The sequence below is a fragment of the Patagioenas fasciata genome, chromosome 27, assembly GCF_037038585.1.
Source record: "Patagioenas fasciata isolate bPatFas1 chromosome 27, bPatFas1.hap1, whole genome shotgun sequence".
Taxonomy (NCBI): domain Eukaryota; kingdom Metazoa; phylum Chordata; class Aves; order Columbiformes; family Columbidae; genus Patagioenas; species Patagioenas fasciata.
This window is the reverse complement of record NC_092546.1, coordinates 5,168,999-5,196,156: the sequence shown is the minus strand read 5'-3', so window position 1 is coordinate 5,196,156 and position 27,158 is coordinate 5,168,999. Positions and strand designations below refer to the sequence as shown.

At 52.6% G+C, this 27,158-nt stretch overlaps 1 protein-coding gene across 5 annotated transcripts in view; it reads right to left on the bottom strand.

Annotated features, from left to right (window-relative positions):
* The window catches only part of GNG7 (G protein subunit gamma 7), a 50,274-nt gene extending 24,865 nt beyond the window's left edge, over positions 1 to 25,409 (bottom strand). The window contains exons 1-3 of one of the 5 annotated variants that reach the window (XM_065858147.2): positions 25,235 to 25,396; positions 14,883 to 14,940; positions 7,978 to 8,047 (exon numbers count right to left, since the gene is read on the bottom strand). The gene's annotated coding sequence lies outside the window, so the exon portion shown is untranslated. Of the gene's footprint in view, positions 1 to 7,977; positions 8,048 to 14,882; positions 14,941 to 25,234 lie in introns of all 5 variants that reach the window. The other 4 variants (XM_065858149.2, XM_065858148.2, XM_065858152.2 and 1 more) reach the window with 4 other exon arrangements.
* Positions 25,410 to 27,158: the final 1,749 nt, after the last annotated feature.

Genomic DNA, 27,158 nt, shown 5'->3' with positions numbered 1-27,158 from the left:
GGCAAACTAATTATAAACTTATCTTAATAGCACGTGAAAGCAAACGACTCCTTTGGCCAAGACGAAGAGCCCCAGGCCTGTTGAACTGAGGGCAACACAAACGCTTTGGCAAAGCAAGCGTCTCTAAAACACCAGATATGTCTTGGCCATGGGAAACAGGGCTCAGCGTCTAATTTACGGCCTCGCTAACAATGTGGGAAACTCATTATAAGAAATGAACAAGTGAGGTGTCGCTCGCCACCTCCTGCCGATCCCAACAAGCCCCGTCTTAAGCTGATTCCCATCCCCTGGGAAGGGAAATATCCCCACGGGTTGATCAACAGCTCCCCCGACTCACAGCCCTGTAGGTCGAGCTCTCCAAAGCCGCTGGGCTCCTTAAGCCGAGCCTGTTGGCCTGTGAACGCTGTTCCAAGCCGCTCTCCCCCAGTAACGCGTTTCCCAGATGCGGCGCTCAAATGGGAAGCGGCCAGGCGCCCGTTCCGGCGCCGCCACCTGCGAAAGGCCGTGGGAACACAGCGGCCGCTGCCCCAAAGGCAGGGAAACACAAAGAGGTGTCGACTCACCTACAGAACCGCAGCAAAACCCAGAGAGAGAGACCCAAAGAGCGATGGGGACGCAGGAGATCCCACCGGCAAAACGAAACACGGCACCTCAGTTGTGCCCAGCAAGTATTCCACATTTCAAGCTGTAATGGAGCAGATTTTAGGGGTCAATCACACTCTCACAGCCCCACGTTCATGTCGGTGAGACACGGGATGAGGGGACAGCCCTGATTTGCATCCAGGACACCGACCCCTCCATCACTTCTCTCCTATTTCCACGGTTCAGCGGGTGCGACTGAAGGATGTGACGAACTCGGTGCTCCCGGGGTGCGAACGTCCCGCTGCAGCTCATGGAAAACCAACACAAGGTGCGTTCGCATCGCTCGTTTTCATCCCGATATCAAATTAACACCGACGGCGTCAAGAGGCACACGGAAAGGGAATAAAATGACAATCGCAGCATCTCCAGGCACCGCATAAGAGCCTGGAATACGAACAAGGAGGGAGAAAGACGTTGCCCCAGATCTTTTTTGACCTATTAAACTGGGATTATCTCAATTATACTAAAAAATGTCACACACGGGCTGCGTGACCTCACATTTTCCCCTATCTGCAGGTTGCTGATGGTGCCTGATTAAAAGCACCGAGGGCTTTTGCACACGCTGCAGAAATTCGATTCTTAGAAAAGCGTTTTGAGGGGAGGAAAGGTGCTTGGTAAGGCTGTTTGGAGACAGAAGGAACATCAAAGAGCGGTCATCGCCTCCAAATTACAGACTGCTGGGGAAAATGTGATAACTCAGCTGCCAGGGGACATCAGAGGGACCTGGGGAAGGGTTTTGTGGCACTAAGTGCTGCTGGACGCACGTCTACCAAAGCGCTTTGAGCACCTGAGTTCAAATTAGACACGGAGAACTCCAAGTCCTGTTCCAAACGCAATTTAACTCTGAGCAGGGGGTGTTGCGTTTGGAAGGGGGTTTTTTAATACAAGCACTAGAGATAAGGCACAAATTCACCCGACCGGCAAATCCTTTGTAGGAGTTCACTGTTATTCCACCCATCGCAAGGGCTCACATTTGGTTGTTTCAAACCCACCAAACATTTTCTAAGATGCATTCATCGTTAGTAGGGAGCTCGCCAACCAAAAACCTGCTCAAAACAACCCCAAGGTTTGAATTACGGCTTCTCCGAAAAGCCCGCGTGCTGTGTTTGCGGATGAGTAACTGGTTCTGCTGAACAAGGAGGTTTTACCACACACAAGGAGCAACCTTCACTCTGCAGCCGGGCCATCAAACCCACAGCCCCCCCTCTCCAAACACCCGACCCCGAGGGGAACAAACCCCAGATCTGAATTTCTGCCCTTGTGTTTTAAAAGGAACCGGGATTCTTGGGGATGGCTCCAAAATACTTCTTGCTGCTCCTGGTGCCAAAGGGTGACAAGTTTGGGTGGCTCCTGACAGATCCGGGCTTCCCAAAGCTCGCGTCTCGCTGGCTCCATCCCAGCAAACATTTGCGCTGATTCAAGTTTCAGATGAAAGAATAAAGCTTTATTGTAAAGAACTGCTTGGATGCTCAGCTGCTGTCCCATAAAAATCAGCAGTTCATTTGGTTTTGGCCACCTCAAGTAAAATGAAGAGCAGGGTGGGTTCGCAGAGGCAAAGCCCTTTAGGTGACTCACGCTTTGCTTTTTCCCCCACACCGAAACCGGTGCGAAAGGGCAGCTGAGGAATCTGCCTTTTGTTTCCATCCTTTAACAGGATTAAGAGCTCCCGTTCCATAGAACCGTCCCCTCGGCTTCCCGTGCACCGCGGACGTTGGCACCGGCGCCGTGTTTGCCGAGCAGGGAGAGGAAAAGCGGAGGAATTCCTGGCAGTGCGGCCGCTCCCGCTGGCGCTGCTCCCGGCTCCAGCGCCGCTTTATAAGGACATTGCTGGGGTAATGCGCCCGGCCTCACCTCACCGAGGGGTTTTGGGCTCTATCGCAGGTGTTCTGCAAAGTTATTCTTAGCGGGTAGAGAAGCGAAGTGCCCCTGGATGGGGGTTATGTGCAGGACACCAAAACCGGCTTGAGATCTGCCGAGGAAATTAAAAGCTCTTGTAAGTTGTGAGCTACGGAAGCCAAGACCACAAAAGGCCAAAGAACGCGGCAGGAGATGGAGGTTCAAGGAGCTCCCGGTGCGGCTGATGTAATAGGGTTAAATCACAGCAGTAATGGTCAGATTGCTGCTGGGACGCTGCCAAACGCCCGCAATCGATGCCATTTCATCACCCGGCTCCGGTAACATCCAAACGGGTGCTTTGCGGGGAAGGTTCAAGCGGGTTTGTTTGCGCCGGGGTGCCCGGTTGCTCCCGATGGATGATTTACTGGCCACGTGCTCGCGGTTACACAAAGTCCACGCTACCAAAAACCCAACCATGTCTGGTTTTCCAAAAGCAGAATTCCCTGGTGCCTCCAGCCTGGGGTTCAACTAAACTCAGGATTATATCAAGGCGTTGAGGAGCAGGATGAATTTTATTTTGGGGCTGGTTTGGTTTTTTCGCTCCAGATAAAGGTTGGTTCGACCTGGGTTGCCCATTCCCATCAAATATTTCCTATAATAAATCAAGCTGAGGAGAGCAACAGGTAGAAAGCAACAGGTAGAAAGCAGAGATGCACATCAGGTTTAGAGGCACGGTGCCCAAACTAATTGCTAATTTGGCTTTTACGAGCCACTTTCACACACGTTTTCCCCATGGAGCCTCTGTGTAAATGGCAGGAAAGCCCATTTCTAAGGAAAGAACAGCTCACGTATGAACACAGAGACAAGAAACCCAAAACAGACATTTCTCCAGCCTAAACTGCCATCCAGACTTAAAAAAAGCAACTTTCCTTCCACATTTTTAACTGAAATAGCTGAGTGCCTAACAAGCAAACTGCAACCGCCTTTACTCAGTCGAATGGCATTTGAGGATTCCAGATGAATTCCGGTGAAGTGCAGCAAAAAGCGACTGCAAGTTGCCAATATCCATTTGATTTTCATCAGTATGAGCGCGGTTCCAGTGCCAGAGGGTGGGGGTTGGATGTACAGCTAATCAAGGTGTCTGGGAGCTTAAGTGACCTGGAGACAGTTCTGGGATCGGGAATTTAAACAAATAGGAAGCAAATGAGGAGGAATGTTGGCCTCAGGGCTGAGGAATGCGAACCCTGCAAGGGAACAGTGTCTGCACCCTGAGATCAGCTGCCAACCGGGAAGCTCCTGCTGTTCAGCCACTTCTGCACACATCTATACTTTGTAAAACCAGACAAAGAACAAGCCAACCTGTCTGTCCTGCAAGTTGAAAGCACAAATTCGGTGAGATTCAGATGAGAGACTGAAGGCTTTCGCACTGCAAAGTTAGAAATCAATGACGGGAACAACAGATTGTGCACCTGAATCCCCTGCACCCCCTCAGCGATTTGCATCTCAGACCAAATCGCACGCGGGAAGGATCGATTCCCCTTCTTGTCTGCAGGATCACGCAGGTCTGAACACAAGCAGGGCTTCCTATCTCACCAGAAAATAAAAGGTTGGGTTTAAAAATCACCGTGAGCGTTTTTGCACGTCGATAGAAAAGCGCTTAGGCAGCTCTGGGCTTCAAAGAACTCATTGCAAGGCAGAGAAACGGCGCTGAGCTTTGGGCAGCGCGGGGCTGCGTGTGATGTGTGAGCATCTGCTTACCCAAAACCACCCCAAATCGCATTTGCTACGACCTGCGCCACCGATGCCACCGTACCGTGTTGTTAAAAGTGATGGGGACGTCTGTCGGCCCTCACGCACCAAAACAAATGTCAGGTTTGCTCGGTCGTGGGTGTTGTGCAGTCGAGCTCTTCCATCCTGCAAACACCCCAACAGCGAAACCTCAGCTCTGCGGTTGGAAACCACCGCCAGGAGACATTCACACCCACCCCGAGTCCGGGTGTTTCAAAGAAAAGGCTGATTTCATGATCCAGTTTGGGAAAGGAACAGAGCAGCGGTTTGTCCCGAACCTCAGGGACCCCATTTTTCCATCCCGGATCTCCAGTGCTCCCTTCCAAATAAAACCCGGATGGTTGTGTCGGGTCACAGCGCAGGGGAACCCGGTTGTGTTTGCTGAGCCATGGGGAGGAAAAGCCCCCGGGGCATCGCGGTGGTGGGCGCAGGGGAGCGTGTGGGAGGGCAGGAAGGACAGCAACCAGCACTGACTCAGCACCGCTCACCCCCTCGCCTTATCTCCCATCATTAAACACCAAACAGTTAAAATACACTTTCGAAATGAGCAGGCGGGTTGGAGATGGGTTAGAGAACAGGCAGAGCTTTTAACTCCTGCGAGTCACCCAGAGCGCAGGTGGATGGGGAAGATGCGAAGGGTGAATCTCAGTCCTGGTGTCACCATCAGCTGGAACGCCCGGCTCTGCACACACCGCGGGGTGCGCCGGGCTGTTGTTTCCCCTGAAAATAGCTCAAAAATCATCTTTAAACACTTAACTCTGCCCCAAAACACACTCAGTACAACAGGAGTGAAGTTGCAGCTTTACAAATACAGACTTTTTCCCCCTCTTAGGTAAGGAATAGAAACATGGGCAGCGCTGGGCAAACAGGGACCACCGGGAGAGCCCCGCAAAACCGCCGCTCGCCTTGCTTTTCCATTATTTAATATTAGGTATTTATGACCCGTTCAAGCTAATTCCCAGAAAATCACGTGCCCATGCCCTGAACCGAAGATTAGGAGGCCTTCCAATGTTTTCTTGAGAAGAGATGTGATCACAGCACTTTGAAAATCTGCCGTCTTGGTTGGCTGCCAGATACTGACCCAGTCATCTCTGCCCAGCTATTTGTGTCAAACCGTGCACTTTTGAGGCTCAGAGAGTCTAAAGCAACATCAGACTGGGGGCAGGAGGACACATATTAGTGCCAGAACCACATTATAAAGCATTTGAAGAAATACTAAGTGCTCAGAAATTAGTGCTTGTGTAACAAGAGCCTCTCTGCTCTGAGGAATAAGTCAGCAGCCATCAGGCCTGAAAGGCTCATTTAATTTCTCTTTGATCTGTGCCATGATGTGATGTTTAACAGAAACCTATGGGCAGCCTGCAGTGATGAGGACAATGCTGCTGGGGAGGTTTAGATTGGATATTAGGAATAAATCCTTCCCAAAAAGGGCTGTGGGGCATTGGAACAGGCTGCCCAGGGCAGTGCTGGAGTCACCATCCCTGGAGGGGTTTAAGAGTCGTTTAGACCCGGTTCTCAGGGACGTGGTTTAGTGTTGGAGTTGGGTTATGGTTGGACTCGATGATCCTGAGGGTCTCTTGCAACCGAAATGATTCTGGGACTCTTTGCACAACACCAGCTCTGTGTGCAGGCTGCCCCTCCTTGATGCTCCACATCTGGACGGCTGCCGCTCCACATCTGGACGGCTGCCGCTCCACATCTGGACGGCTGCCGCTCCACATCTGGACGGCTGCCGCTCCACATCTGGACGGCTGCCGCTCCGCCTGCACCCATCAGCTCTCTGCAAGGAAAAACCCCCACGCCGAGCGGGCACGGCTGCAGGTTTCTGTACGAAACAGCACCTTATTTAGACACTTTGGAAAACACTGCAGAGGACACCGTGGCTGGGAATCCGCGCAGTGGGCGTCGCCATGGGGCTTACCTAACGGGAGAAGAATCCCGTCCGTCGGTGAGTCCAGACTGCGGTGTTGAATCCAGGGTGGACCGAGGAATCTCCCGAAATAACCCGGGGCGCGGGCAGGGTGCTGCCATCCCCACACCCGCCGGTGGAAACCCCGCTTTGTGGGGGCACCTCGGGGGGGCTGCTCTGTGGAGCTGAGCTGGGGGCAGAGGGTGAAATAAACCCATCCTTCTGCTTGCAAAACCCTATGGGGGGACCCACGAGGACCCTGCGGAGCTTCACTCCGCTCTCAGCCGCAATTAAAGCCGTGGTAGCACGACGGTCGATTTGATTATCACCTATACGCATTATTTAATATCAAACGGCCACTGCACAATAACAGCTTTCAAATTTAAGCTACTCCAGAGGTTTACGTGGCTTAACAGAGACCTCTGCAGCTCACAGCGGCTCACTGCAGGCGCCGTTTTTCCTGTTGAACTGGGTTTTAGAAGATAAGATCCCCAAAAGGCACAAAGGTGGGTATTTCGGCACCATTCCCACCTCTGAAAGCCTCACCGGGACACACGGACACACAGAACCACCGGTCTCGACCGCTTCGAGCAGCTGCAGCAGAACCGGCACCATTTGGCCTCTGTCTGACTTTCCCTGCTGCCCCCAAGCAGCACCAGCCTGACCCACATCGTCCCAAAACCCCAGTGGGGGTGCCAAATGCCTCCAAAAACACACACTCAGCCTCTTTCCCCTTCATTCCAATGGGTACACTAATAGAAGCAACGCTCTTCTTTGAAATACAGCACCTTTGATCTAAAGATAATCCATGAGACTGTTCTCAGCTCATGTTTGGCATCTCACCGAGCTCCAGTTCCTTTCCCTTGCAGGGATTTCACGCGTGGGACGGGAAATTTGGGCTTTCCAGGCGTTGTCCCGGTTTAAATCTTATTGAAATATTGTATTTGGGGGCACACAGGGAAAACAACACAGACAAATGGATCTGAAACTTTCAGAATAACACTGCTGATCTACTGTCTGCTCTGAGATCACACGAAGCTCTAGGGCAATTTAAACCAGCGCAACTGATATTTAACTTATTTCTTCTATAGAAAAGTCATGAGGATTTAATCACCAGGCTGCTTCATTAACTGGAGATTACTAATTACAGGATTTGTTAGTCAGCACTACCAGCTAATGTTTTAGCGTTGATTGTTTGCATAGGGAAGACTGGAACTGACGATTTAATGATTCCAATGGGATACAAGGCGATTCGCGAGAGCTCTCATCGGCACAACGGACAGAATCGTTAATACTTCCAGAAATAACAGTGAAACCAAACGGCACAGGACAAGCACCTTAAATCACACATTGAACCTCCCGCCTCGGCCGTTGTGCTCGGAGGGCAGGGAGGACAGGACGTTCAGCATCTAATGTTCCAGCACCGAGCAAACCCGCTGTCAAAACCGTCTGCAGCACCTCCTGTCCCTGTGCTGCCGGTTGATGTGCACACACCTTCCAGCTAAGGCTCGGTATAAAGGAAACTGAACTTCATCACCCAGCGACAGCTTTCCTGGTCCCCACACAAACCTCACGCCTCCCAACAAGAGGGACAGAGATTTCCCCTCCAATTAACGAGGCAAATTGCTGTTACATAACGAGCAGAACGCCGCTCCACGTGGGCAGTGAGGAATCACCGGCCGGAGCACGACGAGTCGAACCCGAAGAGCATCGCGCAGCCGAGGAAAAACTTAACCAGCGATGGAAGGAGAATGAATGAACAACCCTGCGAGCTTCCCAAGGGTAGAATTGGCCTCACTCACCTCCCTCCTGCAGCGGAGCAGCTGTGGCTACCGTCCCGCAGGCTGCGCTGGCCACCGGGTCCCGCTGCTTCTGGAAAGGGAACGAGAATTCGGGAGCTCTACCACTGATCTACTAAACACACAGTGCATGATTAATGAGCTTTAATTTGGAATAATACACCCTACTCCATTAACCGCAGTTTATCACAGCGATATTCGCTCCAATAATCGGCGTCCTAAGGAAGGCGCCGCACTCGCTGCAGCTCAGTTGCTGGTTTTTAGTGGTGCCAGTTTTGCACACCAAAGAACTCAATGTCTCAGGTATGTTTTGAAATGAACCTTTTAAGTTTGTAATGTTTACAAGCACATCTTCATTTGGCAGGGAACCCGTTTCCCTTTGTTTTTATAAATAACACGTGTGACCTGGGTGCATTTTGGCCGCTGAACTTGAACCTGCGGGACCTGAAACCGGAGATAAGCAAGGAGAGGTCGCTTAAATGTCCTGCTCTAGACCTCTGACTACTGGATTACACTGGCAGAGGCGTTTGCACCTTTGTATTTTAAGAGGGAACGCTGTGAAGTTGTGTTTTAGCAAAGAAGCACCAAGAAATAAAGGTCTAGGGATAAGCTGGGCTGAAGAAAGCATTAAAAACAGCCTGAGAAAGCCAAGTTCCTGCCGTGCGGGACGTCCCCTTCCTGCTTACCAGTAAACCATTGCTCAACCCGGGTGCTGGGGACCCGCTCCAAGAGCCCAGTGCCGTGAAACCCAACCCCGCTTGTTTGCTCCGCTCGCCGGCCGAACACAAACAAGTTGTTTCTTTCAAGGAGTAAAACCCACGTCATTCAGCCTCCCGTGGGTTTTAGGCCGCGGCTCCTCTTGCCCTTTTCACCTCGGTTGTAAATCAAAGGGTGAGGAGCTGCACTCTCGCCAAAGGAATAACTTTAAAAGAAACCAAAAACATCACAATTCTCACAAATACCATATTCCCAACAAGAGCAGCAAATGCCAGCTGTCCACAGAAACATGGAGGTGAGAGGAAAAGTCTTGCTATGAAACAGGAGAGCAGGAGCTCCTGCTCAGCCCGAGGAGGCATTTCCAGCCTCTCCATGCAGGACCGGGCAATAAACCTCTAGAGAAATGGGGTGCAAGGGGCGGTGTGGGGAACTCCAGCCCTTTCCATACAGCCTTTGGTAAGGGAAATAAACGAAGAAGACTTTCCCAATATCCTGCTAACTGCTGGCAAAGGTGAACTCGCCCCCGCACCCCAGAAGCCGCACTGAGCCGGGCTTCACCGCAATATCTTTATTCATATTGTTCCTTGAGCTTCGTTAATGCAACTGCATTCCTGATCACTCTTTCCTTTTGTTTTCCAAGCAACACAGGACTCCTAGACAGCCTTTTGGTTTGTTTTTTTCAATCAGTGGCCATTTTAAGAGCTGCTTGGCTTTTGTGCAGGCGCTGCTATGTGAAGACTATTCCAGAAGCACAGCAGAGGTCTCTGCAGCTGGATACAGCCCCCGGGTGCCAGCTCGGAAACGCCCCGAACTGCCCATTACCAGCAGCATTTCTCCTGCACAGGCTTTTGAACTGGCGCTCGGGACACGAGGAACAGTTTGCAGCAGGGGAAAGAGAAAATAAGCCAACAAGTTTCCAGCTGAACACAAGACCATCTTTGGCTTTCCGCAGAAACGAGTCTTTTGTTTACAGCCCCGCGGAACCCGACTCCAGGGATTCTCGCTCCAAGAGGGAAAACAAGCCTGACCTCAGCGCGCTGGAATAAACTCTGCCCCCTCCTTCCTTCCACGCTTGGCCCAGTGCAAAGGTAAAGAACACGATATCCAGCAGCGTGACCAAGCAGAGCGTGACTGCGCACGCTGCTGGTTACTGACACCAAAAACAAGAGCGCTGGGAGCCAAGGAGGTGAAGCGATGTGGGGCTGCACCGGCCGGCACTGCCCGGCTGGCAAAAGGGCTTCGGGAAGTCAGGTGGCGCCAGGATGCGAACACAGCGTTCGCTGTTCAGCGCGTTCCTCTCCGGGCCATCTCCCACCTGCAGCCTTTCCTACACAGTCAATAATCAGGCAGCGATTTCCTCCGGCACCCACCGGCAACAAGGAATCTCAGGGTTTGTTGCTCGAGACTCAGGGCGGCCCTACCGTTCTCATTAGAAACAGCGACTCATTGTAGGAAGTTGTCGCACCGATGTTTGGGAAAAAAACCCCTGGGTGTATTTGGGCCTTGTTGACCTGTGGCCTGTTTACGGCGCTGGCCAGAAGCCCCCGCTCAAGCTGTGCCAACGTGCAAGTCCCAGCACTTTCAGAGATGCCTGGAAGCGAGTGTGGGCAGCACGGCGGGGAATTCCTTCCCCAGCTATCTGGAAGAGGCAACAGTTGGCAATGCAAAGCACGTCCCGGGGCCGGAGCTGGCAGCTGCCGCTGTTCCTCCACGGCTGGAAGGATCCCAGCCCCGCAGAACCCCAGGAGCTGTGGGATGGTGCCTGCACAAGGGCATTTCCACCGGGATCTTGGAGCTCAGCGGCACGAGGAACTCGCCGTACGTCCCCGAGCGGGCGATGCCATTGGCTGCCCCAGCTGCGATGAATAAGGAGTTCTGTGACAAGATCAGAGAAAACTTGGGGATCCAAGACTCAAAAACTTGTCCTTTGGTAGCTGATGGTGCTGCTGGTTGTCAGGATTTCTGAAGAAGGCTTGAATGGGTGGCAAAGCACAACAAAGATGCTGCACTCAGAGTGAACAAGACGCCACCACCTCTGCAAGTCAATGTGCAATGGGCCTGACAATCTGACTCAGGGCTTTAAAGTGAGAACTAGAGAAAACAGCACTTGCACAGGCTCTACAGACCCGCTCCAGCCTGCAACCTGCTCACTGTGCTGGCAATGATTGCGAGCACTGAAGAGCTCAGGCCTTTTAGAAACACCAGAGCCAGGCAGCAAACCATTTGTGCAGGACATGGCCATTCCAGAAGGGAGCTCTTCTCCGGATGGGTTGAAAACGCACAGATGAGGTTCTTAGGGACGTGGTTTAGAGGTGGAGCTGGTGTGAGGTTAATGGTGGGACTCAATGATCTTAAAGGTCTTTTCTAATCAAAAATGGTTAAGCAGGGCTGCTGTGGAGCTCTGGCCTCAGCACCATGAGGTGACACAGAACAGCTCATGGAAAATGAAGCTGTCAAACCACAAAAGGCTCCTCGTGAGATGGATCCCGAACCAATGAACTCGGGCACTGTTACACAGCGCACCACGGGGTTCAATTAAAGCGTTACCGGCAGGTACTGCTGACCGCCAGATAACGAACACACACCGAGATGCATCAGCACGAGACCGTGATTCAGAGCAGGGCTGTAATTACCAGGTAACGACAGCGTGATGCGTCTTCTCGCTGTGGAAAACAGGGCGCAGACCACACCAGAAGTTCAGGTTCCCCCGGCGCTGGGGTGTTAGTGAAGTCGGGGGACAGAAACGCGTTACTGAAGGTGAAGTTGCTCAGGTCACGCTCGACATTAAATAACCTTAATAGGATAACCAACACCAGGCTTAATTCTGCTGCTTAGTACTCCAGTAGTAAGCAAAACATCTTGGTCCAATCATAGACTTTGCCATGTGTCTAAAAATACACACCTATAAATAGTAAATCACCATCAAACAATCGCATCTGGGCAACCAACGCAAAACATCCACGGTAAAGAGAGCTTGTAAAGTTTAACTTTTCCCTATTCGTTCCTCCCAGGGACGAGCAGACGCTTTTTCCCTTGTCCGCGGAGCTCCTGCCGCTTTCCAGCGGGCGGCCCAGGAGCTGCGCTGCGGAACGGCTGCGGCAGCCAGCGCACGTTGCTTCGGGAGCAAAGCCCAGCTGTGCCGGCGCTGGGCACTCTGCTCCGCCAGCTCGCTCCGGGACCTTTTCTAAGCCCTAAAAAGGGAAGGCTCGGAGGAGAGGCAGCAAAAAGGGTCCTCCCGGCATCCTGCAGCGCTTCACACCTCAATGGACCGACACTCCGAGCTCGAAAGGTGCAGAAATCATTTGAGGGGACCCCGCGCTGCTACACTCATCGCTTTAAAGTCCCTCAGAAGGCAAAGGCAGCAGCACGAGGCCACAAAGCCCATAAAAAAGGAAAGAAAAAGAATCGTTTCCCAACTGAATTTTAAGTGTGAAATGCCTTACATGCTCCCTGAACTCAGAAGAGGAGCAGCGGTGAACGCGGATGGTGGCGAGGGGCTGGGAAGGACGGTGGCGGGGGACTGGGAAGGACGGTGGCGAGGGGCTGGGAAGGACGGTGGCGAGGGGCTGGGAAGGACGGTGGCGAGGGGCTGGGAAGGACGGTGGCGAGGGGCTGGGAAGGACGGTGGCGAGGGGCTGGGAAGGACGGTGGCGAGGGGCTGGGAAGGACGGTGGCGAGGGGCTGGGAAGGACGGTGGCGAGGGGCTGGGAAGGACGGTGGCGAGGGGCTGGGAAGGACGGTGGCCACACAGCCACTTGTTCCTGTTCGGGTGTTGTTTTTCCTCTGAGCAAAAGAGGAAAACGTTGCAAATGAACCTTGCAGACAGCAGCATCCCATCTGCAATGTTCATTCTTTAAAGGAACGGGACAAACCTCCTCCCTCAGTAAATATCTGGGGTTACAACTCCGCTTAGCGGTGCCTCGTTCGATGCTTCCAAGATGTGAGAGAGCCAGTAACAGACTCAGGACACCAGGCCATGGAAATAACAGCACTAACTGAGATATTTTTAGACATTTTTACTTACGGGATGCCAATTTCCTGAAGCTGTTTGGAAAATTCAATTTTTAAAACGTACAAACACTAATAGGACAAAAATGTTCTATGGCAACAGCCTGGGAGATGCACTAGATATGTGTTTGGACTTTCCAAACAATCACCTTTTCCTCCTTTTGGAGGAGAGATTAAGAATAGCAAGCACAAAATAAGAAATCTGTATGTCTGCAGGAAAAACAAAGTTTGTTTCTAGAGAAAGTTCATTCCTAAAGAAATAAATCTCCAGTTTTAGCAAACGCCTCCAGCTGCTGCAGACGATCAAAGCGGTGACAACGCGCTCTGGGGACGCTGAGGTTTAAACATCTTTACGTTAGCCCAGTGCCTCCACCGGGCAAATAAGCAACACAAGGAGCTCTTTTGTGTCACTGAGAACCTCCTAAAAATTGAAGGAATTTTAAAACGGACACCAAGCGAACAACTGCTGGCAACAGGAAGAGGTGGAAGAGGATCCGGCTGGAGCAGAGAGGGAGAATGCACCACGCTGTAAATGTCAGAGCGCAACGCGGATGGGATGTTGAGGTTTGGAATTCTTCGAGTGCCGCTATAAAAACGCGCAGGCATTTGCTCTAAATATGATGACAAGCAGCTGAACGGCGGAAAGCGGAGCTGTTTTCATAGCCCGCCCCAACGATTCGGTAAAAAACGCTAAAAATCAACAGGCTGACTTCACTAAAAGCAACACGCACACGAAGAATACGAATTAGCAGCAACGGGACGTTCCCTTTCCTACCAGATAGGAAAAGTTCGCTTGGTTCTGCCGTGAAAGCGAGAAGGGAAAGAAGAAAAAGGTCTTTGGGAAGGATTTAGAAGCGAGGTTAATAGATTGGTTTGAAATGGGGATGTTTCTCCTGGGATACGTTTTTATCTCAAAGGTTATTTCAATGTGATTTCATGTTATACAAGTGCCCTGTCTTCTAGCAGCTATCACGCGATTTCCTGCAGTCAATTAGTAAAACGCCTTAATGAACCGTGGGAAACGGGGTGCTCTGGAGAAGCAGCCATTTCCAGGCCAGGGTGGCCCCATCACTGCACAGAAATAGCTTAAAAAGGAGAAAAAACCACAGCCCGGTGGGCTGGGGAGAGATGCACCCTTGGTACTTCAAAAATCCTGCCCCTTAGTGAACAAAGATTTGCTTTTGAGATGGAGACGGCCGGAGCATTTCCTGTTTGGTGCCCTAAGGCAAAACATGACAGTGTTAACAACCTCCAGTGTAACAACCTCTGCTTGTTTGCCTTTTGTTGCTTTTCTCCCCAATTCCTTATGTTTCGCATTAGGTCTCCAGTTGACTCTGACTCACAGCAAAGCTCAGTGCTGAACCCACGGCCACGTCCCCCTCCTGGAGGAGACACCAAGTGCAAAAAGTAGGGCAAAGTGACGCAAGTGGGACAGACGGGACATTTTTTAGGAAAGTGAGGCAAGAGGAAGCGCGGCCGCGTCCCCGCCATCATCTGGGGAAAGGACCGACGGTCACGCGAGGATACGCAGCTCCTAATACATTTGCTAACGAGCCTGCCAGTCAATTACTCATTTCAAATGGTTTCAGGGACTGGTGCTGTCTCAGCCTTCTGGAGACCAACGTGGTTTCTCAGACGCTGCTCGTGGCTGCCAGGGACACAGTGCCCTCTCTTGGAGACTCCAAAACCAGCCCCAGGACGGACGCTGAAGACCCAACACGCTGTTGGCATCTCTAATTTCTGCCAAAGAGGCAAGTGAGAGGCACCAAGCGACTCCGGTAACGCTCCCCTGGTCGACACTTTGCTTTGAGGAAGGAAGTGCGAACACCTCGTGGAATTGCTGCTCCTAAGGTAGGTCGGTTTTGATTAATAACCTCGAAGGGCCATTTATCAAGACATGGAATGGCACGGTAGATAATGCATAGCACAAGTGTGTCTAGTCTGGAGAATATACCATACTGTTAGGTGATACTGTGATACGGTAATGGTCATCACAGAAAAAGATGTAAAGCATTCCAGTTTATAGGGGAGAGCTGCCTGTTGGTTTTCTGCGTGACCCGGGGGTAATTTCAGCCATTTAACAGCGGTCAAAGCGGTTCGGTCCCACCGCCCGCCCCGTGGGACAGCCCCGCTTTGGGAGCCAAGGACACAGGGACATGGAGAACTGTGCTGTGTGAACGTACCTGCTCGGAGCGCGCTCGCTCGCCTCCTCAGCACCAGGGCAGGAAAAGGACAGCACTCCTAGGGAAGGAAACAGAGAGAGTTGTCAGCAATTAAAACGCTCCTGCAGGGAACGGCTGCTACCCCGAGCACCAGGCTTTGATCCAACCAGCTGAAGCATCTCACACCTCTTTTTTCCTCCCCTTTTCACGTAAGGAAGGCAGACACAGTAGCCATATGGCCACAAAGACCCTTTTACACCAACAGACATAGGCACCGTTTTCTTGTTGCTTGAAGCCAGGCGGGACTTGGCTATCACAGGGCTATTTAAGTCCGAGGGACGTGCCACACAGACACAAAGATCAGCAGCTACGGTGCTGGGCTGCGCTCACTGCAATTTCATATGTGAGGCTGAAGATGGCTCCATTGGCACAGACACCGTCCCCTCCTGCCTCCCTATGCGGAAAAAAACCCATCATTAGGCACACAAAGAACCAAGAAATATTCAGAATGCTTAGTCAGCCATCACTCACATGTTATTTGTCATACGCTGACAACGACGGTGCTGCCAAGGCAAGGGAGCAGTCACACACACACATTATATATTTCTAAAGATGTGAGGCTGTGATAGAGGAGCTACAACAAAAGAAACGAGAGGAAAATCGCCTCAGCAACTCAGGGGAGTCAAAGAGAAAAAAGAACGACAAAGATTTAGCTGAAGAAAGGGAAGAGGAAGGCACATCTGCAGCGTTTCGGCTTTTTGTTCCTCCCCACAGTGATCAAATTAAAAAGCCCACACGCTTAAATTAAGTACATGTTAAAGGGGAGCTGCAAATAGTCATTCAGAAGCAGTATTTAGGTTCGGAAAATTGCCGCATTGTATTCCTTTGTCAAGCGGCAGATAAAATCTGACAAAGAAAATGTGGAATTTGGACCCATCACAGAGAAGCAGAGAAATCTCAGGTACGGGTTCACCAAGCTGGACCTAAGGAGCTCCAGCCCTACAAACACCACTCAGCAGGGCACAAGTGACAAGGACAGGACACCAATGGGGCTGTGCAGAGATCCCAATGCTGTCCCCACGTCCTCATCGCAGCCACAGCCCCAATGCTGCCCGCACACAAACACTTTGGGCTTGGGGTGGTTTTTGTTGGAAATACAACATAAAAACCAGAACCTCGGGCAGGCGCGTCCCGGTTACAGAGCCGGGAGTCACTAACAGACCTTTCACCAGGAACCTTCGCAACGCTGCGTTGATACCTTTGCAAACACCTCTGATAAAACCAGCGTCACAGCCCAGCTTTGTCATTGACTTTGGAGTAAATATCCCATCGTGTGGACATTGCGCCGCGTCCAAAGCTCCCGATGCGACTTTAGTGCTTAATTCCTGGTGACAGGGAGTCACCTCAGCATTTCCAGCAGCCCAGCCCTGCAAACAGGAGGCCACCGAGACCTCTCCGAGCCTTGACCTGAGATCAAACTTCCTCCGGCAACACCTCATTTACACCAGCACACTTAACGGGGAAAAAACCACACGGGGAGGAGAGAATGTGAATGTTATTCTAGGTAAAGCTTCTGCAAGCTTGGGTTTCCTTTAAGGTGCGATAAAAACAAGCGGGTAATTAGGGCTGGCGGTGCAAGGGGCCATAGGGCAACACCAGGGCGGCTGCCGGCGCTCGGCGTGTTTTCATGGCAACGGCACTAAAACAGATGCTGCGGGCACCAAGGACGTGGAGCGGCAGAGCCTGTTTCTAGAGGGAACTGTTTAGCGTCTAATCATTAACAGCAAAAACCACCCTAGATAAAAGTCAGCGAGCGCTAGAGCAAGGCAATGATGCATTTCGGGGTGGCGGAGCCGTTGCGGTCACCAGGAAGCGCGGGACGTTTGCTTGTTCCTGTTATGGCTCGGCCGTGTTTCCCCCGCGGAGGGGCCAGCTTCGCAGGAAACCAGACAAATTTGGATTAGAAACAGTCGGCTGTTTGTCCTTCCAGCAAAATTGAAATGTGAGATGCGTCAAGCCCACCGCTGGAGGGGAGAGCAGCCCGGAGCGCGCTTTGTGTGACAAAGCAGCACGCTCGGGATCCCCCAAGAGATGCAAACCGAGGTGCCAGACATTTTAAGTTGGTTTAAGTTGTTCCTTCTCTTTGCTGCCAGCGGTGTGTGGGCTCCGTGGATGAGCACGGAGAAAACCGGCATCCAAGTGCCACCCGCAGCATCCTCACCAAACCCCCCCTTCCAAAAAACCCTGTTAAAAAAGATCTGGTTATAAACTTGGGGGTTTTTTGCACTTAAATCTAAGTCCAAAGAGCTACAAGAAAGGCACCTCCGCAGACACATGGGACCCGCTACCTTTGCACCAAAGGGCAAAACCCTGAATGGCACCAGCGAGTAACAAAATAGCGCCGCTTTCCACACTTAAATATCAGAGAACAATTATTTGGGATTATGGGAAGGCACCACAAAACCAAAATGTATGTTCGTTGTTCTTAATCTCCAAACCCTGTATCTATAGTAAAGCTACTCACATAACAAAGCCTTGCTGTGCTTGAATAGGCCTTTTAAAGAAAAATCCAGTGTTACCAGTGCTTGGGAAGGGAAATAAACACTCCCGGTCAGATGCAACCTGCAAGCTCAGGTATCAGCCAACATTCAGCAGAAGAAATAGAGGAGATGCGGCCAAAAGTCTCCCAAATACCATTACAGGATTAAGTGGAAAACGTCCAAGATCAACCTTCTTCCCACCCAGCCGCCCTATTTCATTCTGAATTGGCACAAGGCTCCAGGTTGAGCCAGCAGGTCCCTCATGTGGTTTGAAGGGACGGGAATCCCGCTCGCAGCGAGTGGCTGAGGAGCCTGAAACACGGCCAGAGAGCCCTTTTAATTAGAAGAACCAAAAAATGCTGCATTTGATTCATTTTTACCGTTCAAGCAGCACTCAGACGAGTTGTCGTCATCGCTCAGAACCCGGCCCAGGGTGCTGGCTCCACACGATCGGGAATTTGAAGCCGTAATGACAGCGTTTCGCGGGGAAATACGAAGGAGGAAGGCTTGAATTCTGCGGGGGACAAGGCCTTCAAGAACAGCACGATTCAAGCAAGGAAAAGCGGTTAAATGCAGAAAGCTGGTGGATTTAGGAAGCTCTTAAAAGAAACACAGCTGTACCAGAGGCTCTTTGGCTGCTCAAACTCCAGGAAAAGCACCTGCAGATGGGAGAACTTTGAACCTGAAACGCCTCGGGAGCACTCGCTGGGATTAAAGATCCTGAAAGCCCCCGAACTTTGTCACGTCCACAGCGACCCCCCTGGGCCAGGGCGCTCCCCGGTCCACCCACCAGTTCGAACCAGTTTGTTCCCCACTTTGTTAAGCCTCAAATGAGGTTTCCTGCCCCACGAGCTCTTCCTGGCCCTGGAGACGTTCACATATCCCCGGGCTGGCAGAACCTTCCTCTGACAACCAGGGAACAACACAGGTCTGCAGACAGATTTATTTCACCTCCAAAAACCATCGTTCTGGGCCAAACAGCCTCTCCCGGCCGTTATTTACTGAAGAGAGTAGGAAGTGGTGACTCTCTCCAGCGAAACCGCAGCAACTTTTAATTGCAGTACGAAGGGAGCGCAGCAACAGCACAAAGAGATGCGCACAATACATCTCCTCTGTTGGCTGACAACCCGCTGCTATTTCGGGAATGCTCATCTGCAGGTGGAATTGGATTTATGTTCCCGTGATTGACAACACAACTCACTCGACTCCGCTCCATCCTGCCCCATGGCAGCTGCTGCTATTTTGAGCACCGTGCCTCTCCAGCGCTGCCAAATAGGATTATTCCAAAGGTGCCAACTATTTCCAGATAACAAGAGAACAGCGTTTCTCACACTTAAAAAAATCATGGATTTTTAAGTTTTGCAAGAGAACCCTTTCCAGCAAAGCCAGGTCTACTTGCATTAATGGGCTTGGAGTTGCTGAGACTATTAAATTTAAGTCACTGCATCATAGTTCACTCGCTGCGCTGCTGGAATGGGACGAATAGTCTTACCTGGGTTATTCTTCACCCACGAGCAGGAAAGGATCTATCACCTCTATCCTGACAAGAACCCTGTTTCTGGCAGCACAGTTTATGCTGGAATTGTCCCCAGAAACAGCCATAAAGCAGAAAGAAAGAGAGAAAATTTGATGCAATGCTAAGATTGAGTCAATACCGTACGTACTCCTAACAAAGACGTTAAATCTAGAGCGTGTAATTCTGTTCTCCACATCTACGCGCCACAAATACTTTTCATGAACGTAGAGCAGGTTGGTTTTAGGCTATGGAAGAGATGCAAGAGTTCACCGCTCATCTTGAGAGTCAACCTGGATCCCCAGAAAGAAAAGCTGAAGGTGGAATAATAAGGCAAAGAACGTTAAGCGTCTAATTAGCCAGCAGAGAAAGGAGGATTTTGCCATCAGTCAAAAGCGCCGACTTGTTCCTGCTTCGTGCTGACCCGAGCGAGCGCTGGCGGGGCCAACAAAAGCCTTTAATTGCCACAAGAACGAGCTTTGTGAGATGAGGAGCCAGAGGTTTGAGATGGGACCTGCTCGGGAGCCCCAAGACAAGGGGACCCGCTCGGGAGCCCTGAGATGGGAGCAACTCAGCTCCTTCCCAGCTCACACAACCCAACTCCCATTGCGATGAAGCCACGAAAGCTCCATCAGGTCAGCGATGGCTCCAGCCTCCGTTCCTCACACCGCCCACCACCACCAATGCCCAGACAAATTAAATTCTAGTCAAGTTGTCACCAGCTGCAGCTCGTACACACACAATTTTTTCCTTTTCTTAACATTCTGGAGCAAGCCCTTCTTTGTCCTCCCTAAGCTGAACTGCTCGTGCCCCACGGGGTTGTTAGAAAATAATTACATCTCCAAAGCCACCGGCTACTCTTGCCCAGGGGGTGTGTGCGCCGTGCCCAAGGGCTGGCCCAGTTCCACCCGCATTGCTATGCTGGGAGCACGAGCTGCTGCCTGCGCCCGCTCCTCTCGGATCAGTCCTAACGAACGGGAAGCCCTTTTTGTCCACCCCGTGTTAAAAACGCCGTGTGTTTTCCCGTCATTGCCTTTACAAAGCGTTATCTGCAATTGATCACACGCACCAACGGGAGCTCGAAGCTCGACAAGTTTCTACAAGGCACCGTAACGCTGTGTGTTTGAGCGCTGACACGTGAACTTGGCCTTGTGCCTCTGCAGCGTAAATCAGCAGAAAACAGGAGATTTCGGTGCCTTTCCCAGAGAGATCTTTGCAGCAAAGCCCCCTCGGGGTGGGATTTAACACGCAAAGAATGTTGAATTGTGTTTGTTTCCTGAAAAACTGGCCCTCTGTGCAAAATAAACGCATCTGGTCCAGACTGACCAATGGGGCTGGAAAAGGTTTGAGGGCAAATCAACACGGGGTGAATTAGAAGAGGAAGATATGATGAGAGTTTAGTTTATGCCGAGTGCTTTCATATTCCTCTTTAGGAGCTTTTCTTATAATCAAATTCACCTGAAAACAATCTCTAGGTGTTGTCTAAAGAAATAAAACAACCAGTAAATCACTGTACTGAGCAGCATCTAATCCCGCCCCACCCGCAGCCACCTTCACCCGACTCAGGACCACAACTGGAGCACAACGCGAAGGCTCCTCTTTGCTTATTTATCTTCTGAATTTCCTATTTAACAACACACACCCCAGAAACCAACCAAACAGATAAAATCAAGCTTAGCGATTCCCTGACCATGTGAAAAAATACAGTTTAAAGACCACCCGCATGTGCATTTCCACTCTTGCGCAGCTTCACCTCCAAACTTCATTCCATTCTCAGTCCCGCAGGTCGCCAACCTGCTCTCAGCTGCTTCTTTATTTCAGTACATTCTTCTCATCCTTTCTTGCTTCTCAAAGCAGACACCTTCAAAAACCTCATACAAAGAATATGATTTACTCAATATTTATTTCCCCATTTCTAAGCTACAGTTCTGGTACCTTAAGCAGCAAACACGCTGGAGCGTTCCACTCAGTAACATTAATATCCCAACATCTGCGTTTGGGAACTGCACCATAATTCACAGCGAGTAACTGAAAAGAGAAGTCACAATATGTCGTGATTTATCGAGCACAAACACTGATCCTTTGCCAGCAGAAAAACAATAAAGAAGTTACCCTAAGAATGGAGGAAATGAGAATAATCAGGACTAGAGCAGAATAACCTCCCAAAAGCAGCTTGAGAACTGAAAAGGGTTAAAACACACAAGCAACATTTCAACCCCGTGCATTTTTCTAATAGCAGAAGCAGCAGAAATGGACAAAAAGCCCACAGGGCACAAAAAAAACCCAAACCAACTATTCTATATCTTTAAAAATAGAGGCCACAGCCCTGGTTGCTGCTTGGACATTCACATCAGGAGCGAGATATTTTTAAAGCACTCTTACACGGGCTGTTTTCTGGCTCCCCCGCTGCTTTCTGCGGAACGAAATCACAGCCAAGGAGTTGCTGAGGTTTCGCAGCTTTTACAGCTCCTTAAAAGTCCATTTAAAATACATCTTTAGCTGCAAATTCGGGAAGGGTTTTGGTTATACAGAACAGACACAAGCTGGAGCACTTTAAAACCTTTTCTTGTCCGTTAGAAGCGGGAAAAGCATCCAATAAATTACAAAAAAAATCCCCATAATCCTTAACAAAGTTTCCTGTTTTGTGTCTCAGCGTTAACACTGGGCCTGAATTTCCTCCTTTTTATTTTGTTTTTTAAAGTCACAGCCAATCCCTCCCCACCCAGCGCACAGAAACCTCATCCAAAGCTGCTGGAGACTTCAAGCCCCTTCGAGTTGGAAATATCAGCTGAATTCAGAACTCGTTCCCAGGAAAAAACCCACCTGCTGCACCCCAAAACTAAAGCTTAATCGATACCTGAGCTGCGGGGCCACTCCTCCCGCACCAAGAATTCACCACGCATCGCTAGATAACACCCTTTCAAATTAAGTTGTCGTCGTGACCACTTCTAGGTGGTTTTTAAGTTAGTTTGTGGCTTTTTGGGTATTTTGGAGTAGCGGGAGGGACGGGGCCGGCAGCACAACCGTGCGATCCCAAAGCCCGTTTTAAAGCCCTTATCAAACCAAGGGGCTCATCGGGGAGAAACATTACATACGGGAAACTCGTGGCTGTCGTGAGCAACTTCGACAAAGCGCGTTTCAAATGAAAACACGGTCATGTTGCACAACGGCCCGTTTGTCGGGGTGTTCTAATAAAGGGCCTTTTAGCAGCGTGGAGCAGAAGAGAATGGGGAAAATGCAAGGTCAGAAGCTTCCAGCTGGTTCCCTTAAGCAAAGTCTGGCCCTTCCAGTCCTAGCAATTTATTTTAAAATCCAAACTAAGCAGGAAAATATAAGACATTAATATTTTTAAAGCACTCTCTCCAGTTTTGCTGGTTTGTGGTTATTGCGAGGGTGGCCGGACTACACAGGAGGGATCTGCATTTATATCTTCTTCCCAATTTAATTTGTTCTGATGTTCTGCACATCAAGCTAGGAAACCCAGGAGGGAGAAACATAATATATCACATTATCTGGCAACAGGTGAGAGGAACTGACCCACACACACTGCCCAAGGAAGCCAGAGATGCTACAGCTGGGAAATTCAGCAACTCACTATACCCGCAGGATCCCACCAAAAGATTTCTGGTTCGGGGCTAAATCAAGTAAATAATCTGAGTGATATTTGAGCAATTACAGAGAACTTTCCACCTCCAAGTTCAACTGTTAGACCTTCACATCTCAATTCACCCGAGCTCTGCCCTTCACCTCCTCCAAAGAAAACTTCCCCTGGCCGCCTGCGAGTGGAAAAGCGGCTATTTCAAGCCCTACCCAAAACAGGCCATTCTAAGGGTAATTAATTAGGCGCTCGGCCAACCCTGCAGACCAACCCCAGCGCTAACAGGACGAGTCCTGGCAGGGAGAGCCACGATTCCCCGTCGCCGGGAGCTTCTGCTGCCTCCCTCGCATGCGAGGAAGCAGAGAACGGCGGTTCCCAGCAATAAAAATCAGTGTTTTCCACAGGGCAGAGCATCCAGTTCCTCTGGAGCCAAGCGCAGGGCCAAGAAACAGGACCGCGGGCCCAGGAGGCGAGCGCCTCGTTAGGCTAACGAACTTCTCCCAGGGCGGTTATCTCCATTTCGCGGAGAAGGAAATAAGGCAGGAAGGCAGAAGCCGGGCGATGAGCCGCACGCTCCCCTCCCGCCCGCTGAGTTGTCCTGTTTGAACCCAGAGGAATCCGTGTCCCGGGGCGCTGCTGTCCCCCTGCCTTCCAGCAGGGAAAACGCCTTCCTAAGGCGGCAAAAAGCACTAATTACGGTGAGTAACACCAGTTAGATACTACACCCAGGGATAAGATGGATACAGAGGAAAAAACAGTAGGTACATCACAATGCGCCTCTTGTGTAAATCATTCCAATCCACAACAATAACCCAGCCGCACAAAAGAGCTATCTGCATTTGTTCCGCAGCTACAGATGGCAGAAGAAAACCTCTCAGACAATAAGCTTTGTTTGAACATATCGATCCAGCTTTTTTGGTGCGTTTTCCCCCATACTGGCTACAACCAGAACGTGATGGCTGGTGTTACGTAGTCACGGAGCTCCCACATGTTCCCTTTAGGATCACGCAGCTGATTTTGCTCCCAACCCGTCTGCCTGCACGCAACGGGATGTCCCACCAAGACACCCCAAATCTCCAAAGGATGAAGGTCTGAGCTCAGCACCATGTGCTGGAGAAGCGAATAGTCACTGAAAAGCAGAATGTTAAGGAAAACCAAGCAATTACCTAAAAGGTCTCAAGTTTACTCACAGACTAAATATCAAGTTACCGACTTCTGCGGTTTACCGCAAGTCAGCTTTTCTCCTGGTAGGAACCACCACTGTTGTGCTTGTCCAGGTCAGTCTTACAAGCAGCTCACCGCTATAAACCAACCTGAAGGTTCTCAGTTTTCCCCCAAAAAACACATTAAAGATAATTCAGCATCTTCAAAGCCACAAGAACTTCTTGCCTCATTCACAAGCAGTAACGGAGAACGTTGTCTTAGAGCAGAATATATCTCTATCAGTTTTACTTGAGGCCACACCTGATGGTGATGGCCCAGTACAGAGGTAAAGCCCATTCACCTGCACCTGAAACGAGCCATGGGGATTGGGTCCCCAGCTCCTGAACCCTGGGACACCATCCAGTCTCCATTACCTCCAGAGCCTCCGCTTCCCTTCCTAAACCTCCAAAACGGCACCTGCCAGGATCCGGCTTTTCATTCCACACATTTCTATTTAGAAATGAGAAGGAGACAGATTTCTTTGTCTACGCACCCACTTATCTCCTCTACTTCGCTCTACCTCAATAATACAGAAAACCCCAACGCTAAAGCTACCCCTCCTTTATATAACCTGCACACCACAGTTCACTAATGCCTCCCAAGCATGGCCCAGCGCGGGCAGGTTTCCATCAACTCCTCCGGCTATTTCACCCTTCTCCCCACAACCTTCCTCTCTACACCAACCGACCATTGACTCGCAGTAAAAACACAAGTAGATTATGTGATATTAGACCTTCCCACAAGCTTCGCAACTTCCTTTTGCGCCCCGAGAGACGGTCCGGACCCGTTCCCTGGTAAGTCACGCAAGTCCCTGGTGCTGAGCTGTGTCTGCTTGGTCACAATTGCCCCCTCTAATCTGAGCCCTCCCAAAAGCCCCAGGTGCCCCTTGCCCCCCAGGTCCATCCCCTCCCACTGCAGCGCCCCAAAGAACTCAGGACCCCCCCACAACACAGCACAGCCCCTGTGTACACCCCCAAAAATTACACACACCCCCAGCCCCTGTGACCCCCTCCAGACACCCCCCCACCCTTCACCCCTCTACCACCAGCTCCAGCACCCCCGGGGCCTCCGAACCCCCACTCCAGGCTCCCCCTCAGACCTGCCCAGGGGTTCCCCTCCTCACAGCCCTGCACCCCCGGACCCCACACTCCGCGAACCCCGTCACTCCAGCCCAACTCACCCCACTGGACTCCCAGGACCCCTCAGCCACCCCCACCTCCAGCCCCAGATGCCCTCACCCCCTTCCCCCCCCACCTCCAGTCCCAGCCCCGCCCTGGGCCGCCCTCACCCCAACTCCTTCACCAAGAACCCCAGGACCACCCTTCTGGGACCCTCAACCCCCATCTCCAGCGTCCCCCTCGGCCCCACCGCTCCCCTCAGGACCCCCCCGAGCCGCCCCGGGGCCCCCGGCCCGGCCCCACCAGCCCCCCGGCCCCGCCGCCCGGGCCGCAACGGGCCGCGAGGGGCCCCGGGGGCTTCGCCAGGCCGCGGCCTGCACCGCCCGCTCCCACCCGCTCACCAGTGGCCGTCCCCGCCTCAGTCCCCGCGCGGCGGGCGGCTCCTCACCGGTCTCGGCGGGGCCGGGGCACCGAGGGGCGGAGGAGCGGGAGCCGCCGCCTCAGACACCAGCGCCGCCGCACAACCAACCCTACTGCCCAGCCCCGGCCGGGCGCGGGCACGGTTAGCCCCGCCCCACTGCCCGACTGGCAGCGCTGTCCGCCAATGAACGCCGGCGTCGCGGGGCACACGCAGGGCGGGGAGGCGGGGCTGGGTGCTGCCGCCTGGTTCGGTTGAGACGGCGGCGCGGAAGGAGGGCGGTGAAGAGGCGGGGACAGCCGCGGAGTGGCGGGGGCATCAGCCAATCAGAGAGAGGGGCGGAGGAATGGGCGGTCGTATGCAAATGTATGTTGTTCATATTAATGAACTGGTCGTCGTGGGGAGGGGGCGGCACGTGGAGTCTGGAGCGCGAGGCAGAGGGACCCGCGGTTCTCTGGATCCCACCACCCGGATCCCACCCCGATCCTCCCCCTGTCCCCCCGATCCCACCCGGATCCTCCCCCCGGTTCCCCGGATCCTCCCCCCAGTCTCCCCGGCTCCCCCCGGGCCCCTCGGTGCAGCCCGGCCGTGTCCCCGCGACTCCTCGGGGCTGCGCCGGGCCAGCCGGGGAGGGGACAGCCCGCAGGTCGCCGCTGCTCGATCCCTCCTGATGAATCTTGCTCTGAGTCACCGGTGGCTTCAAACCTCCCTCCGCGTTCCAGCGTGGGGGTGACAGAGCCCCCAGCCGGCCCGAACCCCCTTCCGCAGCCCTTCTGCGGGACTCGGGGTACCCCAATCCCCCCAAACTGGCTGGAAAGGCTCTGCCCAGGGGCTGCAGTGCCCGGCAGCCTGTGGGGTGGGGGCGAGAGGTCGGTCCTGTGTCCCCGGACAGAGCCCCCGCACCTCACTGTCCCCGCGGGTCTCCCCGATGCTCTGGCCCCGGCTGCAGCAGCCCTGGGGATGCTCCGGCTCATTCCGGGAGGGGCCGGGGGCTGCACCCCGGTGTCCCCCCCGCTGTCCCTGCGCAGCCAGGGGACAATCCGGGGGGATGAATCAGCGGCGGGCGGGAGTCACGCTGGCAGCGCCGGGGGAGCAGGAAATCACGCTCGGCCGTGAATCGAGGCTTTGATTCCTCCAGCTGCCGCCGGCGGGTCCCGGTGCCGCCTGGCTCCCCACTGCGGCCCCGCTGCGCTGGGGGGCGCGGGGTCCCCCAGGAGAGTCACCGCGGGGGGACGGACCCGCATCCATGGGCAGGGGATGCTGCGCCCATCGCTCCCTGGCAGCGCTTCCCAGTGCATCCCAGCATGCGGCCCGGCCACACCAGTACACACCAGTTGCAGCCCCCAGTCCCCGATAAGATGGGGAGACAGCAGGTCTGGGCTGTCCCCACCAGCTCCCCCTGCCCTGGGGGGCCCCACTGCCCCGCGCACCCCAGCACCAGCTGTGCCGAGGTTGGGCTGAGCACCCAGTAATCCTGTTAACGGGAAGAGGCTGATTTTTTCCCCTAATCCCGTTTGCTCCCATATGCCATGGCTGTGCTGTTATTAAGCCACTTTGGCCACAAATGGGGCTGCACTGGGGGCACCGGAGGGGAACCCCCAGCTTTGGGCTGGTACCCCACAGGTTGCCAGGATCCTCCCCCCACTGCTCTCCCTGGGGGGAACACGAGGGACACCGTCCCACGCAGCCACCAGGTCCCAGTGTGCTGCATGGTGCCAGGAGCTGGTTTGAGTCCCAAATGCTGTTTTTGTGCTTTTAAGCATTTTTCAGGCTGCAGCGATGGCTCCTGTTCAGCTGGGGGGGGACGGGAAATGGCTGCACCCTGCTTGTCCCCCCACTCGCTTGTTCAGGCAGGGTGGGGACCGGCACCAAGTGTCCCCGCACCCACGTGTGTGTGTCCCACCCTC